This window comes from Macaca nemestrina, chromosome 2 (assembly GCF_043159975.1).
Source record: "Macaca nemestrina isolate mMacNem1 chromosome 2, mMacNem.hap1, whole genome shotgun sequence".
In the NCBI taxonomy this organism is placed as follows: domain Eukaryota; kingdom Metazoa; phylum Chordata; class Mammalia; order Primates; family Cercopithecidae; genus Macaca; species Macaca nemestrina.
In genome coordinates this window covers 103,151,316-103,168,625 of record NC_092126.1, presented here as the reverse complement: position 1 = coordinate 103,168,625, position 17,310 = coordinate 103,151,316, and the positions used below count along the sequence as shown (strand labels likewise).

At 39.2% G+C, this 17,310-nt stretch overlaps 1 long non-coding RNA gene across 1 annotated transcript in view; it reads right to left on the bottom strand.

Annotated features, from left to right (window-relative positions):
• LOC105480233 (uncharacterized) overlaps window positions 1-12,630 on the bottom strand; it is a 38,795-nt gene extending 26,165 nt beyond the window's left edge. The window contains exons 1-2 of the long non-coding RNA XR_011619396.1: window positions 12,543-12,630; window positions 2,767-2,865 (exon numbers count right to left, since the gene is read on the bottom strand). This is a non-coding gene — a long non-coding RNA (uncharacterized lncRNA). The remainder of the gene's footprint in view (window positions 1-2,766; window positions 2,866-12,542) is intronic.
• Between the last annotated feature and the right edge of the window lie 4,680 nt (window positions 12,631-17,310).

The window sequence follows — 17,310 nt, the reverse complement described above, 5'->3', positions numbered from 1 at the left end:
GATCATGAGTCCTTGCTGAACTTAAAGTATTAGCTGCTCAAAAGCATTTTGGAAGCAAATACAATACTGGCTTTTGCACTCATGTTTGGCCTCTCCTGAGCAGGTCTTGACCCTCCCACCAGATCTCTGGGATTGGACATGTGAATTTTAGCCTCATTAGTTACTATGGTGGCCTCATGCTGATGATTGATCTATCAGAGATCTTCTCTTGCCTCTCATTTTGCAGCAATAAATGTTTCCATGAAAACAAAAACTGTGTGGTTCAACTCTTCTTTGGCTGCAGCTATCTCTAGCTGGGATAAGTCACTTTATTTACCCTCATTTTATTCATGGAGGTTCTGTTATTCTATTGTTTTTCAGACATTCTAATCAACTTTCAGGGCTCTTTTCTGTAGTACAGCAGATAGTTTTACTAGACGGCTAGTTCAGCATGAGCTGAAAGTAAATGAAGCAAAAACTAATGCATTCTAAACCATTTTGATGCCACCTCCTGTCCAACCCAAGAATTTGGAACTTTTCCCCACTGCAACTGGAGAGCCCTCCTTAAGTCCCTATTTTTTAAAACTAACAGAGGCATTGAAGCAACTAGCTTAAAAATAAAGATGGTTAAAGGGAGATGAGGAGAATGAAAGGAAGGAGGAGTAAAAGAAAGAGTGATGGAGAACCAATGAGGCTGGTGGGAGAAGGGGGGCCTCTTGTGGAAATTCTAGGCTTAGCGGCAAAGACAAGAACACTCCAGAAAGTATATGGTGGAAATGGTTCTCAAAGTTGCCCCAACTGGGTGGCATACTTTAGTCTCTCAGTGCCTCAACTTAGTATAGGATGACATGAAGACATAATGGTAAGAGAGTGCCTATATCACTCTATGAGACCCTCTACCTATCTTTTCTGCACTCTGAGTGCCCATCATGATGGTTCTTACTTGTTACTAAGGGTAATTTATTTGGGTATCATTTTAATCTGTGTGTGTGTGTGTGTGTGTGTGTGTTCTCTCTCTCATGTTCATTTGCCTTGAACACATAGCCCACAGTTTGGACCATCCTTAAAATCCATGTTTTTAAAAAAGAAAAAAGAAAATCAATATACAAATTATTTTCTGGAAACTTACAGAAAGTGATCACAAGACTTTAGAAGTGGAATCATGTGGAATGGAAAACTCTAATGAATGAAAATTTGTTCCAGATTTTCCATTGACATGATGTGAGATTTAAATAAAATAATGCATGTAAAGCACTTAGGCTATGCCTGGCACATGATAAGCACTACATAAAGTAGTTGTTACTATCACTACTACTATTACTACTACTAGAGGGTTACATTAAATATGGCAAATGCAAGTCTCCCGAGTGGTACCCAGGGGGCTCTGATTTTCCTTGGACCACAGTTCTGACACACTGAGTGGGAGTTGGAGATGTCAAGGGCATGTGCTTAGATCTGATCCCAGAGGGAATACAGTGCATGCGTTCACATTAGAGAAAACACCCCTGTTCTCAGCTCCACCTGTGGAAGTATTCTCCAACTCTTCCTCAGCCACAAGTTTATAAATTGATGGAGACATGTGTGATAAAGTGAAAAGGATCTCTGAGTGGTTTTAAATATGTCCCTTTTGCTTTTAGATCTCAGGACTGGAATCACAAAGAATTCAGAAAAAATAATCTAAAAGTAGTTTAATCATTTAAATGTAATTACACTTCCCTACATCTTCCACTTCTTCTTTTAAATCATTCTTAGTTTAGCAACCGACAAAAATTACCTCCACGTTGTCCGGGCGCGGTGGCTTGCACCTGTAATCCCAGCACTTTGGGAGGCCAAGGCGGGCAGATCACAAGGTCAGGAGATCAAGACCATCCTGGCTAGCATGGTGAAACCCCGTCTCTACTAAAACACAAAAAATTAGCCGGGCATAGTGGTGGGCACCTGTAGTCCCAGCTACTCAGGAGGCTGAGGCAGGAGAGTGGTGTGAACCCAGAAGGCAGAGCTTGCAGTGAGTCAAGATCAAGACACTGTACTCCAGCCATGGTTACAGAGTGAGACTCCATCTCAAAAAAAAAAAAAAATTTACCTCCACAAATCAAAATTGTATTGCATCCATCAATTGACATTCTTAGCTTAAAGGCATGGTTAATCTTTTTCTTGAATCTGTTGATTTAAAGATGTAATACTTTTCCTAATTGTAATATCAAGATGCCAGGCAAGGGGAAGAAACTCTTTTTAACTTAATAATGTGACAGAAATTTCACCTTGTGTTTTCTTTACTTTTTATGATATTTGTAAAAAGAGTTTTCCTCCAGTTGGGAGCATGGCACCACACCCATCATTCCATTCCATGCGGAATATTACTGCGATATCAGCACTGCTTACTATGATTCATCATCTATTTAATCACATCTTCCTCCTCTATGGATTCTAAACCAATTTAGAGGTTGCAGTTGAATCGTAGCACCTACTTTATTGTTAGCTGGGTTGTAGAATGTTACTCGGACCTGAGGCCAAACTCAGCTTTCAGTGACCTCTTTCCACCACACCTCGAATCTAGACTTGCCCTCATACAACAAGGAGATTTCTGTCTACAGATGAGACTCCCCCAGTCACATGGATGAGAGATCTGAGAGTGCCTGAAGCTCTATCAAGCCAGATGAACAAAGGGCCCCACTCAGGTGTACTTATCACCTAGAAGGAGGAATGAAGGGAAGAAAATGGCCTGTTCCATGCAGGTGAGCTAGAGACAGAACCACTTCTTTTAATATCATCCATCACATAAGTTACCTGTGCCATGGAAGAGGGAAGGACAGAAGCTTTTCCCCAACTCTTCCTGAGTGGTAGCCGTGTTGACAGATCCTATCCCATGGACTAAATCAGGAATACCTGTAGTAGGAATAGAAAGGTACATCCTACTGTATAACACATTATCAGTGGGAAATCATTGCAAATAAAGCCATAAAACTTAATCTCAAGTTCAATAACATCCAATGAGGTAATTATGTGTTTCAAGAGACTGAACAATAGAAATTATTTTTTCCTATCTCCTGGCCTTTATAACCAGTGTGAAACATTCAAATGAAAAGAGCATTATGTCATTTTTATTACAAACGTTTAAATTATCTCACAGGTCTTGGACACACAGGCATATTCTCTTTTTTCATACTACACAGAAGAAAAGAATCATTACTGTGTATTTTTATAGCTTTTTTGAGGTGTAATTGAGAGCAAAATGTATACATTTAAGACGCACAATTTGATGACATTCATAAAACAATCATCACAATCAAGACAACCATCCCCAAAGTTTCCTCATGCCCCTTGGTAGTCCATACCTCAAACTGCAGCAGCATTTGACCTGCTTTCTTTCAGGATAGATTAGTTTGTATTTTATATACATGATATACGGTTTATACTTTTTGTCTGGCTCCTCTTCTTCAGCATTAATTATTTTTTAATTTGTCCAAATGGTTGTTTGTATCAATAGTTCATCTTTTTTTATCGCTGAGCAGCATTCAAGTATATGTTTGTACTGCAAATTGCTCATCAATTCATCTATTGGTGGACATTTAGACTGTTTCCAGTTTGCAGCCCTAACCAACAAAACTGCTGAAAACATTCATATACGAGTGTATGGACATATGCTTTTGATTCTCTGGGGTAAATATCCAGGACTCTCGGGATTTAAATGTTTAACATTTAAAGAAACTGCCAAGCTTTTTCCAAACTGGCTGTAATAAAGACATACTATTTTTTTTCTTTTGATTTTGGACAAATGGAAAGAAGTCTTTGCAATTTTGCATTTTGAACATTCTTTGCATGTTTTTCTTTCTTCTTTTCTAGCAAATATTTGTCTTCCTTTATCATAGGTCTTCTGAAATCATGGAATTGTGTTTACTAATTATATCCTGGTCTTTCTACTAGCTTGCTTCTCCTCTGAAAAAATCACCAACCTGTGGCATCTGAGGTTTGGAGAAGTTACATTTACCTCATACATTCACTGTGAAGATTAGCGAATATTTCAGGAAGCTTTTGAATAAAACAACTCAGTTGTGGTAGACCTAAATTTACTACCTGCATTCATGAACAGGAGCAGGACTACAATGATTAAAATTTAGTGAGAGGACCCTGGAGTGGGAAAAATACCCATACAAAACAAAATAAAATAAAACCTCTCCTTTTCAACTGCACCCTGATCTCCTCACCCCACTCACATTTGTCCAAGGATTTTAGATGTCAAACGGGAAATTTTATTTTGCTCTTCTGAGCCCTCACTGACATGTCAGAAGAGAAAAGAGATATTTTAAAGATTTTTTTTTCTTTTTTTTTTAGACAGAGTCTCACTCTGTCACCCAGGCTGGAGTGCAGTGGCATGACCTCGGCTCACTGCAACCTCCACCTCCCAGGTTCAAGCAATTCTCCTGCCTTAGCCTCCTGAGTAGCTGAGATATAGAGGTGTGCAGCCACACCCAGCTAATTTTTGTATTTTTAGTAGAGACAGGGTTTCACCATATTGGCAAAGCTGGTCTCAAACTCCTGACCTTGTGATCCACCTGCCTCGGCCTCCCAAAGTGCTGGGATTACAAGCGTGAGCCACTGCGCCCAGCCAAGAGAGATTTTTTTTTTAAAGCTTGAAAGCATTCTTATGAAATGGAAAAAAAAGAACATTAAAGGATGATTCAGGAAATGGTGGGGGCAGGAACTGAGAGGTTGCTATAGGGACTATACACTATGAATCCTTGGTTTCTGACCTAGCTTGTGCCATTAGAAAGCAATTTTTGGGCTTCCTAAAAAATTTAGTCTATTCTGTGATTTCTGACAAAATTAAGAAGATGGATGTGTGAATTAATAAGCTTAAATAAACGTGGTCCCTTTGTGTCAGTGCTTTTACTGTTGGGAAGAAAAACTCATTTACTCAATCCTCTGAAGTGTGAAGACAAACGACAGGCCTCAATCCCCACTCATCCTCCCCGTACCAGGCCTGCCAGGAGACGTCTGGTTGGTAAAGTGAGCAAAATGAAGTGTGCCACCTCAAGTGTGAAGGCAGGCTGTCCAGGGCCTGGAGAGAGAGTCAGCAAGAAGGACTTGGGTCTGGCAGCCTGAGGGGAAAGGGGTTTGGACAGCAGGCTCCAGAGAGGAAGGAAGAACTTTATAGTTCCTCCAGCTGTCTCCTAATTAGTGACTCAGACTCAGATGAGGGGTACTTGCAGGAGGAACCTTTTAGAAGTGAGTCACTCAACTCCTTAAGAGGCAGCTTGAGCTCCTTCCTCCACCCTTGTTATTTAATTCATCTCCCCCAGCCACCCTGCCCCTGCAAGCCAACTTTGCACAGCCTTAAAATGATCAGGGAGTCTAGATTCAACTGGCACCATATGTTTGCCAAATTCATTCTACTTCTGTCCAAATATTTTGAAAATTTTGTCTAGTGTGGGCAGAAACCCCAAAAGGGTAAAGGCAATAGAAACCATTTGTTTATCTTAACACATTGGCTCATTCTTTGTCCTCCCCGCACCTTACAATGTCTATGACAATAAAAACAAACAAACAAAAAAAACCTCTCTGCCTTCCCCATTCCCATTCTGTTCCTTATAGACTTCTAATACTTTTTTGATTTTGTAATTCCTATTATCACCACATACGCACCATTCCGTATTGCGTTTTCCCACTTACGTTGCCATCAGAAGTGGTAAGTGGCTGAGGACATCACAAAAACATAGAGAAACATGTTTTAACGTAATGACGATATCCCATTATCTAACATGCTAAAGGCTATCTGGCCTAGATTGGAATTTGGTTTTTTGATCAGTAGATACATATTCAAGTACATACAGTGCAGGAATAAACACTCTGTGTGCCTAGCCATCTATACATCTATCTAGATTAGATTAGACAGACTGATAGATAGATAGATAGATAGATAGATAGATAGATAGATAGATAGATAGATAGAAGTATTATGGTTGGGTAGAATTTTAAGATGGCCCTCAAGACTTTCCCAGTCTCTGGTGTTTATACCCTTTATAACTCCCAGTACTGTGAACAGAATGGATTTCACATCCATGATTAGGTTATGTTACACGGCACTATTGTCTTAAAGAAGACAATATGGATGAGTCTGATTTAATCACATGAGCCCTTTGAATCTGGGTCCCAGAAATCAGAAAGATTCAAAGCATGACAGAGATTCAGGGTGAGGGAGATTATCTGTTGAAAATGGAAAGGATCACACGGTAAGGAATGTGGGTAGCTCCCAGCTGACAGCCAGCAAGAAAACAAGTCTTCAGTCCTACAACCACAAGGAACTGAATTCTGGCACCATCATATGAACCCGGAGGCAGATTCCCCCCCAGTATCCGTCAGACAGTAATTTAACCTGGTGACATCTTAATTTCAGCCTTGGAATTTCCTGGGCAGAGAACCCAGTCACACCATACCAGACTTCTGATATACTAAATGGGTGTTATAAATGTGTGTTATATTTGACGCTGCTAAGTTTGTAGTAATTTGTTGCATAGTGGCAGAAAATTAATGCAGATATATATTTTCCTCCATTTCAATTATTGCCCTGGGATATATTTCCCAGAGTGCAATGGTTCCAGTTTCTCTTTAAACCCACCAACATTGTAACGCCATTTTATCTTTTTAGTTTAAAGGGCAGAAGTTAGTATTCCTTAAGCAACTGCTTAGATAAACCCTTGGATAATATGACCTCTCATATCCAATTGCACTTAAAAATTTCTTCTTGTTAACGCAGACTGTAGGGCCCAGCATAATTTGGTTCTGTGCACTTTTCTGACAACTTCTAAATGCTATCCTTTGTATGTCAGTCAGGATTCAACTTGAGAAGCAGAAAGTGAATGACTGAATTGAATGGAGGGAGACAGAGATGGAGGTTTCTAATAATTATTTTACATCATTGTGAGAGCTGGCTAAACAAGTCTGACTTGCACTTACGGAGTGACAGTCAGCAAGGGAAGATCATGAGGAGGCAGGAGCCGTTGCCCACAGGCAGAATATCTTCTCTCTCTGACCCTTTCTCTCAGAAGCCTTAAACCTGCTTTTAAGGACATCCAACTGATTAAATCAAGGTGGCAGATTAGAGATTTAAAGACAACTAATTAGGAATCTTAATACCTCTTTAAAATTCCTTTGCTGCAGCACCTGGATTAGTGTTTGTTTGACTAACTGGGGAATGACTGCCTCAAAATGTTGACACATCAAAAAGCCATCACACTCCCTTAGCTCAGTCAGGTCCACACTGTTGAATTTCACTTTTCTTTTCCTCAAACATCTTTGACGTTGTTTTCAGGATAAAGCTGGCCTCAGAAAAATGAGTTGGGAAGTGTTGTCTTATTCTTCTGAAGTAGTTTACGTAATATTGGTATTATTTCTTCCTTAAATGTTTGGAAGAAGTCACTGGTGAAGACATCTGGGCCTGGAGTTCACTTTTCTTTTCCTCAAACATCTTTGACGTTGTTTTCAGGATAAAGCTGGCCTCAGAAAAATGAGTTGGGAAGTGTTGTCTTATTCTTCTGAAGTAGTTTACGTAATATTGGTATTATTTCTTCCTTAAATGTTTGGAAGAAGTCACTGGTGAAGACATCTGGGCCTGGAGTTTTCTTTGTGAGAAATTTCTCCTCAATTTCATTTTTTTCTTCTTCTTTCTCCTTCTCTCTTCTTCTTCTTCTTCTTCTTCTTCTTCTTCTTCTTCTTCTTCTTCTTCTTCTTCTTCTTCTTCTTTTTTCTTCTTCTTCTTCTTCTTCTTCTTCTTCTTCTTCTTCTTCTTCTTCTTCTTCTTCTTCTTCTTCTTCTTCTTCTTCTTCTTCTTCTTCTTCTTCTTCTTCTTCTGTTTTGTGAGACAGGGTACAGTGGCATAATCATGACTCACTACAGGCTTGACCTCCCAGACCCAAGTGATACTTTCACCTCAGCCTCCCAAGTAGCTGGGACTACAGGCATTTACCACCACATCCAGCTAATTCTTTAAAAAAAAATTGTAGAGATAAGGTCTCCCTATGGTGCCCAGGTTGGTCTCAAACTCCTGAACTCGAGCAATCCTCCCTCCTTGGCTTCCCAAAGTGCTGGGATTACAGGCATGAGCCATTATGCCCAGCCTCTTCTTGATTTTGAATTCAGTTTCTTTAGCGTAGGGTCACTACTGGTAAGTGTGTCTTTGAAGAAATTTGTCCCTTTCATCTAAGCTGCCAAAAGTAATTCATAGTATTTCCTTATTAACTTTTTCATGTCTGTATGTTCTGTAGGAATATGCCCTCGTGTATTCTTGATAGTGGTAACACGTGTTCTCTTTCTCTTCCTCTCTCTCCCTCCTCTTCCAAACCCAATGTAGCTACTGTTCCATATAGGTAGGGATTTATTGATTTTATTGATCTTTCCAAATGGCCTACTTTTTGTTTCTTTGATTTTTCTCTATTGTTGAAGTGTTTTCTATTTCAATGGTTTCTGCTTTCATTATTGCTTTCTTTCTGCTGTTTTTTTAGTTTAATTACTCTTATCTTCTACCTTAAAGGTGAAACTCTTTAACAGAGATTTTATGACACTCTTTTTCTCTAATATAAGCATTTCAGGCTATAAATTTTTATTTAAGGACTACTGTAGCTCATAATTAGGTTTTAATTGTCATTAGTTCCAACTCTTTTGCAGTTTTCCTTTGGATTTTTTCGTGCATTTGTCACGTATTTCTCGTGTCATGGTTTTCATCTCTTTCATTTCGTTTATGACCTTCTCTGCATTAATTACTCTAGCCATCAATTCTTCCACTTTTTTTTCAAGATTTTTAGTTTCTTTGCGCTGGGTACGTAATCCCTCCTTCAGCTCTGAGACATTTGATGGACTGAAGCCTTCTTCTCTCATCTTGTCAAAGTCATTCTCCGTCCAGCTTTGATCCGTTGCTGGCGATGAGCTGCGCTCCTTTGCCGGGGGAGATGCGCTCTTATTTTTTGAATTTCCAGCTTTTCTGCCCTGCTTTTTCCCCATCTTTGTGGTTTTATCTGCCTCTGGTCTTTGATGATGGTGATGTACTGATGGGGTTTTGGTGTAGGTGTCCTTCCTGTTTGAAAGTTTTCCTTCTAACAGTCAGGACCCTCAGCTGTAGGTCTGTTGGAGATTGCTTGAGGTCCACTCCAGACCCTGTTTGCCTGGGTATCAGCAGCAGAGGCTGCAGAAGATAGAATATTTCTGAACAGCGAGTGTACCTGTCTGATTCTTGCTTTGGAAGCTTCCTCTCAGGGGTGTACTCCACCCTGTGAGGTGTAGGGTGTCAGACTGCCCCTGGTGGGGTATGTCTCCCAGTTAGGCTACTCAGGGGTCAGGGACCCACTTGAGCAGGGAGTCTGTCCCTTCTCAGATCTCAACCTCCGTGTTGGGAGATCCACTGCTCTCTTCAAAGCTGTCAGACACAGTCGTTTGCGTCTGCAGAGGTTTCAGCTGAGTTTGTTATTGTTTACTGTGCCTTGTCCCCAGAGGTGGAGTCTACAGAGACAGGCAGGTTTCCTTGAGCTGCTGTGAGCTCCACCCAGTTCGAGCTTCCCAGCGGCTTTGTTTACCTACTTAAGCCTCAGCAATGGCGGGCGCCCCTCCCCCAGCCTCGCTGCTGCCTTGCCGGTAGATCACAGACTGCTGTGCTAGCAATGAGGGAGGCTCTGTGGGTGTGGGACCCTCCTGGCCAGGTGTGGGATATGATCTCCTGGTGTGCCTGTTTGCTTAAAGCACAGTATTGGGGTGGGAGTTACCCGATTTTCCAGGTGTTGTGTGTCTCAGTTCCCCTGGCTAGGAAAAGGGATTCCCTTCCCCCTTGCGCTTCCCAGGTGAGGCAATGCCTCGCCCTGCTTCAGGTCTCGCTGGTCGGGCTGCAGCAGCTGACCAGCACCGATCGTCCGGCACTCCCCAGTGAGATGAACCCAGTACCTCAGTTGAAAATGCAGAAATCACCGGTCTTCTGTGTGGCTCGCGCTGGGAGTTGGAGACTGGAGCTGTTTCTATTCGGCCATCTTGCTCCGCCTCCCGACTGTTTTATTCTTTTGGCATTTTAATTATGTTGTTACATTGGCTTCTGGCTACCATTGTGCTTGATAAGAAATGTTATTCTTATCATTATTGCCTATGTATAATATGCATTCTTTTCCTTTGCTTCTGAAAATGGCCAAATTGTCCCACAGAACTGATGTTTATGGCTTCTTTTGCATAAATATAGAAATTGACCCTCCCATGTAAAACTTGAGAAAGTTACGTCTTATCTGAGGTCCTTTCTCAGAAAACCAACCATCAGTTCTTCCAGATAGTATCAAAGTACTGAAACTTACCAGATCACTGCATCTGGACAATGGGATACCAGACCTGTCACCCACTATGATGACCTAACCAACCACCTGCTTTCTGTTGACCAACTCCTCTTCCTTACCCCTCCCTAATTTCTGTTTTCCCATACATGGTTACATTTCTTCCTTGCTATATAAGCACCTAGTTTTAGTCACTTGAGACAGATTTGAGACTGACCTGCCATTCTCCTTGGCTGCAACACTTGAAAAAAGCCTTCTTTTCTGGCAATACTTACTGTTGCAGTGATCAGCTTTCTGTGTGGCAAGCAAGAGTACCTGGACCAAACTCCTGGCATTTCAGTAACACTTCTTTCAAAACTTACTGCTTACCTTGGTTTTCATCAAGCTTAATATGATGCTTCTAGGTGTAATTTTCCTTGTGTGTATTCTGCTTGGGTTTGTTGAGCTTCTTGGACTTCTGGATTAATTTTTAAAATCAAATTTAGAAAACTTTTAGCCATTTATTCAAATATTTTGTAGGCCTAATCTCTCTCCTCTCCTTCTAGGACTCCAAGTACTCCTATATCAAACCATTTGATGTTTTCCCTCAAGTTACTGAAGATATGTTTGCTTTTCCAGTGTTTTTTCTCCTTTCTCTTCTTCCATTTGCATAGTATCTATTTTTCTGCTTTCAGGTTCACTGATTTTTACCCAGTTCCCACTCTATTGTTAAGCTCATCCAGTGAATTTTAAATTTCAAATATTGTAGTTTTCAGTTCTCGTATTTCCATGTTGTTCTCTTAAAAAATATTTTTATCTCTTTGTTGAGATGTTCCGTATGTTCACTCATTGTCTGCCTTTTTCTTTATGTCCCTAAATTTGTTTATATAAACTTTTAAAAGTCTTTGTCAGCTAATTGAAGCACGTATATTTTCCTAGGGTGTGATTCTATTGACTCATTCTCCCTCCTGATTAGAGTTCACATTTTCCTACCTTTTTGCATGTCTTAAACATTTCTGTTGTGGCTGTTAATATCGCTGAGGGTTTACATTATGTTGACTCCCCTTAAAGCATGTTGAGTATTATTTCAGCTGACAATTACTTTAGTAATTTTTGCTTTATTATATATAGCACATTTTGCTTTATTATATCAAGTCTTGATTTTAGTCTTTATCTGGATGGTGGTAGAGAATCTGCACTTTTAAGTTGTGGCCTTTATGGAAACTCAACTGAATTTTCAGGTGCTCAATGAGATCATGTCACGCTGGCTCATCAGAACTCTAAGCATCACCCATTCCTGTGTCACCTCCACAATCCATTTGTCTCAAAGATGAACAGAATCTCTATTCATCTTATAGCTCAGTGGCTCTTCTCTGTGAGGCCTTGTGGAGTCTCATGCTGCCATGAACAGTTTGTTATTTGGCCAAAGACTTAAGAGGGCCCTAGTGCAGATTTCTGAGACTCCTTCTCTATACAGTTCCCTCTCTCTGCTTCTGTGCTCCAAAAATTCCGTTTGCCTCAGTAGCTCTGAATTTCATTATATGCGTGTGTTTTCTTTTTTTTTTTTTTTTTCAAGGAGATAACTGCTCTCTCCTTGGGCTCCCTTCCCTACATTAACATTTTGGAAGTGCCCTCAGATGCCTTGGGTACCAGAATGAATGCACAGTTTACTTCATGTGTTTCATCTTTCCTCTTAGGGATCACAGATCCACACTATCTGTGGTTCAGAACATTAAATGTCTCTTTATATATTTTGTCCCCTTTTAGAGTTGTTTATATATACTAGGATTGTAATTTTAATACCTATTATTCCATCATGACCAGAAGCAGAAAGTTTTCAAAAATTAGTTTAAACATCTCTAATGTATATTCTCTATCATATTAGTATATCATATATGTAGTTCTTCCATCACCGTGGATTACAGTTGTCCCTTGGTATTCAAAGGATTGGCTCCATGACTTCCTGTGAATATGAAAATCTTCAGATGCTCGAATTCGTCATATAAAATGATGTAGCATTTGCATTTAACCTATGCACATCCTTCTGTATACTTTAAATTATCTTTAGGTTATTTATAGTACCCGATACAATATAAATGCTATGTAAATGGTTGTTACAGTGTACTTTTACATTTTTTATTATTTTTAATGTTCTATTGTTAATTTTATATTTATTTTTTGAAATATTTTTGATCTGCAGTTGGCTGAACCTAAGGATACAAAGACCCCGCTGAAATTCCTCACGTCTTAAAATTTTGGGTTGTGAAGTAATCATTAACAGAATTTTACCTGTGGGAATTCTATGCAGTATAGGTTGAGGACATATTCTTCCAGGTTATTTTGTCTTCTCTTCTTCCAAGAGCCCCATGAGTATTACTGGAAATTTATACATTGATTTCTTATGTTATTTACTTTTTTAAAGTTAACAAAAAGCCCAGGTAAAGGAGAGAGTCATGTTTTCAGTCTTAGTCGAGAGATTTTCTTTTTCTACCTCTACCCAACAACATCAAACATATGAAAAGAAGCATAATATCAGTAGTATTTAAGGAAATGAAAAGTAAAACCACTATAAATGGCACTAAAATCACTATGGTGACTAAAATTGGAGAGCTTGATTATGACCAATAGCTGTTAGGAATATGAAACAATGATAACTCTTATTTCTTCCTTCAGTGTGATTGGTACAATCATGTTGGATAACTGGCTGGCATCACGTAGTAAACCAAAACATTTGCCTACCCAATGGTTCATCAATTCTATGACTGGGGCATATCTAAGAGAAATAAATGCATACATCTATCAAAAGACAGTAGGTAGATAATTAAAATTTTTTATATTCATACAGTGTGGTACCATTCAAACCCTGAAATGGCCTGAATAAAATAATATAGAGCAATTGGAACAAATAAATCACTACTACATGAAACAACAGAGATGCATATAAGAGAAATAATACTGAGCCCCCCCAAAAGCCAAACATTTTAAAAATATGTTAAATGATTCTTTTTTAATAAAATCCAAATGGTCATAAAAGTTGGAAAAGTAGTTATTTCTGGGGCCCTGAGTGGGAGTAGGAATTGACCATATAGGGGTATGTTAAGGCCTTCTGTGATGCTGGAGATGTTCTATATCTTGATCTAGGTGGTGGTCACACAGATATATACATGTGTGAAAATTCATTGAGCCCTATGCTTGAGATGTATGCCAAGCCTCAGTAAAAAAATTTTTCTAAGTAGGTATTATGCAACAATCTTTAACAAGTAAAATCCATCTCTAATCTTTAAAAATATTAATTAAACCATTTTAATTTAACTTTGAATGTGAAATCAAAATATTTTAAAATTCCCCTTCACATTGTTAATTAAAGGATGGATCTTCTTATATAATCAAAGCAAAAACCAATTCCTTTAAGCAAATTAGGCACAATTACTTTTATGCCTCTCTCAAAGTTTTATATTTAGGGCTTTTGCAGTCTGCAGGAACTAAATTCAATTTCATACTTGAAAATCTTTCCCCTGCCAGATGCAGATTCTGCTGTTTGCTACTGATAATTTAAAGGTGCTAAATTCAGACACTTTCAAACTATGTTTCTCTAGAGATCACCCTTCTTTCTATACATGAAGCAATTAAAATAAGCTCCTATTCTGTTGCTGCTAGCCCTTAGATATCAAAGTGGAAAAGTTAAGAGAGTCGGAAATGAGATATTTTATAGGGTCAGGGAAAGAGTGGCTTTCATCAGGAATTGCGCTAAGTTTCATTTATGTTAGATGAAAGATTCATTTTTGAAGCTTCTTGGGATCTGTGACATTTGATGATATTTTACTTTTTATTGCACTCTATCTGGGATTCTTCCAAAAATTTCTCAGTGTAATTTTAAACAGTATCCATTCTTGAAAGTTTTTACCTGTTTTTGTCGAATCAGAACAAGTCAAAGTTCTTTTCCTTATCAATCATTTCTAAATTAACTCCATATTTAAAAACTGGAATTAATTTGAAATTAAAAAAGGACAGTGTCCAAAGTGTACACCTATTGCTTTGTCGTCACAGCGTGACCATTCTTTTGGAAACATACCCCTGTTTCTAAGAACTGTTCCTCCCCCTCTGCCATGCAGTTCCCATCCAATATCCTCCCATGACTCCACCCTCTAGTCATATTTGCTTGTCCCAGGAGTAGCATCTAATTCAAGCGAGTCCTCTAACCTATTTATGTATCCATCTATTTATTTAATTACTGTTATTTTTTCATTGGGGCCAAGAAATAAATCCACTTCTTTCCAGTAGTAGGATTAATAAGAAACACTGCCCAAGAATTGTTGGTGACCATATTTCACACCAAAGCCAATACAAAGATTAGCATATGCCTTATATCCTGTATAGTCTTTTCTTATCAGGCCCGAAGGACTTCCTGACAAGTTGCCACATGCTAACACATTCTTGATCTGGTAAAATATGGGATGGTAAACTGTCAAAAGGAAAGCAAGGTAAAGAAATACCTAGGTTGCTCAATTTCCTTGAGATTATTTTATGTTACCACAAAGGAAGACAGTGAATGAATGAATGAATGATTGAATGTGATATTCTTACACCACCACATAACTTTTTGCTGCTAATTTGAAATATTTCTTTAGAGAGTAGAAAAAGCCATAAGTGGAGAAAGAGAAGCTGCAATTTGATGTTATCATTATCAATCATCTTGGACATAAGAGGGATGCAGGTTACTTTGGGGAAGAAGCAGTGACAAGTTTGTACCAATGGCACTATGAGGTGAATAAACTTTTTATTTTCCCCTCCTAATATTGGAGTGGAGGGCGACCCCCGTATATGATTGCCCTTTGAAACAACTAAAGGATGGATACATCACCAACCCAGAACCAATAAATAATGAAGGGTAACATTAAAGTTTTATCCAGTGGTATCTTGAGTAGAAAATGTGTTAAATTTGGGTCTAAAACCTCTTTTGATGGATATCTCTAATGTTCTAAACCTTGACCTTCTTAAAGAAATTTGTTAGTTAATCTTGTTAACCCAGTTAAGATAAATGAGTCTTTACTAATCTTTAGCCAACAATTCCCCTAAAGTATAAATATCCCGGTGTCATTTGCAGGAAATCTGAGTATTTCAGAATTCTCATAGGTAGGAAATATGAGAATGTGATTGGGTGCTTGGAAGGCATGCATGATGGTGCGCTTGTTGCTGAATCTCTGACATCTGGCTCAGTGCCTGTTGTGTAGGTGCTTAATAAATATTTGTTGAATGTATGAATTAATGGGTTTCATTTTGAAACATGGACCAGTAGTCTAGCCATTGAGTAGTTTTTCCATTTTTTTATCCTTTGTGTTTGGTGATATATACAACATTTTTAAAGGTAGGGTGGTTTGAACATTTTTCCGAAATTTTTCTGAAAAGAAAAAGGTCCACTTTGCCCATTAAGCAGAGAAGATCTGAGTGGCATTCTTTAGGAGGGCCTTATATGTATTACAATTCTTGCACCCCCTAATGGCCATATATGGGATCACACTTCAGAACAAGAAAGAAACCAAGTTGGAAATAGGACCATATTTTCAAGAAAAATTGTAATCTGGACCTTGAACCCAGGCTAGTACAGTGAAAAAGATGCTCTTTTTCAGAACTTGTGTGTTTTTTGAAGACCACTGAGAAGGGACAGGTTATCTCTATTACTGAATAAGCTCCCTGTAAACTTAAGGATGAGGTCAACAATGCTCACAACACAAATTAACAGAAGCACTCTTTCATAGCCTATCTTTGCAAATAAGAAAGTCTAGAAGATCCCATTCTAATAGATTTTGGAAGAGTCAATTTAAAGTTTGGTTCCTAGCATTTGGAGAAGTGGCACTGTCAGCCTCAGCAATCTTTCTAGTGCGCCAGGAAAAAAATGCAGTTGGATAGGGCAAGAATATGGTAGAAATTAGTTGACCTTTTCCCATTTCAGATTTTGCCTCCCCCACACCCCATTCTCCCTGGGTTTTTGTTTAAAAGTAAAACTTTTAAAAATCATATCTTTTCTGCAATCCACCTCAGGCTCTCTTGATAGTTATTATGGAAGTGAGTAAGGGGTCTACAGAGAAAGGTCAATTAATAGACAAACTTCTGAAAAGGCTGAACCAAATATACAACAGGCTGAATCCAAATGTATATATCTACCCCTCACAAACCTCATAAAGGTGAGAGTTAAAAAATAGAAAGACCATCAACTTATAAAAAGGGGAAAAGGAGATTAGTCAAAACTGGAGATTAGGCCGGTGCAGTGGCTCACACCTGTATTCCTAGCACTTTCGGAGGCCGAGGCAGGTGGATCACTTGAGCTCAGGACTTTGAGATTAGCCTGGCCAATATGGTTAAACGCTGTCTGTACTAAAAATACAAAAATTAGCTGGGTATGGTGGCCTGAGCCTGTAATCCCAGCTGCTTGGGAGACTGAGGCAAGAGAATCGCTTGAACCTGGGAGGCGGAGTTTGCAGTGAGCTGAGATCCCACCACTCTACTCCAACCTGGGTGACATAACGAGACTCCAATTCAAAAACAAAAAAAACAGGCTGGGCATGGTGGCTCATGCCTGTAATTCCAGTACTCTGGGAGGCCAAGGTGGGTGGATCACTTGAGGCCAGGAGTTCAAGACCAGCCTGGCCAACATGGTGAAACACCTTCTCCGCTAAAAATACAAAAATTAGCCAGGCGTGGTGGTAGGCACCTGTAATCCCAGCTACTCGAAGGCTGAGGTGGGAGGATCTCTTGAACCTGGGAGACGGAGGTTGCAGTGAGCCAAGATTGCGCCACTGCACTCCAGCCTGAGTGACAGAGCAAGACTCCATCTCAAAAAGCAAAACAACAACAACAACAACAACAAAAACTGGATATTTTACAAATTTCTATGAATTTCAAAAGGCCAAAAGTGAAACGGTTACCTGATAGCTGACTTAGCTAACCAGGTAAAGCTTAAACCTGATGCTGGAGATGGTAAAGGCAACAAGAAACATGTGTGAACTGTGACCACAGAACCCAAAGAAGACACATAAATTAGAAACACTAATTACTTCTA